The sequence below is a fragment of the Ovis canadensis genome, chromosome 7 (assembly GCF_042477335.2).
Source record: "Ovis canadensis isolate MfBH-ARS-UI-01 breed Bighorn chromosome 7, ARS-UI_OviCan_v2, whole genome shotgun sequence".
Lineage (NCBI taxonomy): Eukaryota > Metazoa > Chordata > Mammalia > Artiodactyla > Bovidae > Ovis > Ovis canadensis.
This window is the reverse complement of record NC_091251.1, coordinates 36,843,665-36,845,059: the sequence shown is the minus strand read 5'-3', so window position 1 is coordinate 36,845,059 and position 1,395 is coordinate 36,843,665. Positions and strand designations below refer to the sequence as shown.

The window sequence follows — 1,395 nt, the reverse complement described above, 5'->3', positions numbered from 1 at the left end:
TGAAGGAGAGGAACAGAGCCCTAGGTTTACGGGGTGGAGTCATAGCAGCTGTGTGCACACAGAGAGGACAGGAGGAGAAAGACACAGACAGAGGGAGGAAGGAGACAGAGGGGGAGGGAGACGGTGATCAGCTGGAAGGAGCAGGTTCGGGAGGGCTAATTTCCACCTCCTGCTCTCCATCCCCAGAAACCCCACTCCTCCCTTCTAACTGTGCCCCCTAAGAGAGATGGCGCCAGCCAGAGCAGGATTCTGCCCTCTGCTGCTGCTCCTGGTGCTGGGGCTGTGGGTGACTGAGGATCCAGTCAGCGCCAGGCCCAGGAACATGAACCCAGCTCAGTGGTTTGAAACTCAGCATGCGCAGCCCAGTCCTCAAGGCTGCAACGCCTCGATGCGCAAAATCAACAAATTCTGCAAATTATGCAAAGACCTCAACACCTTCCTGCATGAGTCCATCTCCAGTGTGACTACCAGTTGTCAGACTCCCAACACAGCCTGCAAGAATGGCCGTAATAACTGCCACCAGAGCCAGACGCCTGTATCCCTGACCAAGTGTAAGCTCACCTCAGAGAGATAACCAGAGTGCAATAAGTACAATAAGGAGGAAAGGAATGCTTCTTATATTGTGGCCTATGAGCCTCCTGAGAAAAAGGACTCTAAGAAATTCAAGCTAGTTTGTGTCCATCTGGACAAGGTCCTTAATATTTCTGTCTTTCCTTGGCCTTGGGTCCTGCTGTAGCTCCCTCTCCAGGCCTCTGGACCACTCCTCCTCTGCTCATTTGGTTCTCTTGTGACATCTCTTGGGGCCCTTCCTAGCTCAGTTTCTTCTGAGAGGGTGGGGGTCTGGGGTGCCAGGAGCCAGCACGGGAGATCCCACCCATGACAAGGTCACGTGGAGAGACCTGGTGGGCAGGGCGAGTCAGGTCTTGAGGGAACACCCCAAAAGCAGAATCTGTCTGTTTTATTATTTCATGACTTTCACCAACTCCTCTGACATTAACAGGGGGCTATCCCTGACCACCTTTCTCTGGAAAAAGTTAACTTAGAGCTCCAGTTAATAGTCTCCTGCATATAAAAGGAGTGTCTCAGCTCAAACCCCTCTGATGGCTCTCTAACTTGCCTGACAGGTTTCCCTGAACTTTTACAGCCACGCATGTGATTGTTTACAGCCTCCCAACCACTAGAGGCATGAGATGCTTAAAACATCTTAAAGGTATAGAGCCTTTTAAAGAGCTAAGAATTATATTGGTGAAGTGTTTCATTGTTGAGTTAATGATTGCCACCAGTCCTCCATATCCTTTATCTTTTAGGCACCGGTTAGGATATTAATCAATGTAATTGGGATGCAGAAATAGGATTATAGTAGTTTTAATGTTAGCAGTACTAGAGTTTAGAGTT

General features: G+C 49.4%; 1 pseudogene; it reads left to right on the top strand.

Annotated features, from left to right (window-relative positions):
- Positions 1–220: 220 nt before the first annotated feature.
- LOC138443997 (ribonuclease 7-like) lies at positions 221–736 on the top strand (annotated as a pseudogene).
- The last annotated feature ends 659 nt before the right edge of the window (positions 737–1,395 follow it).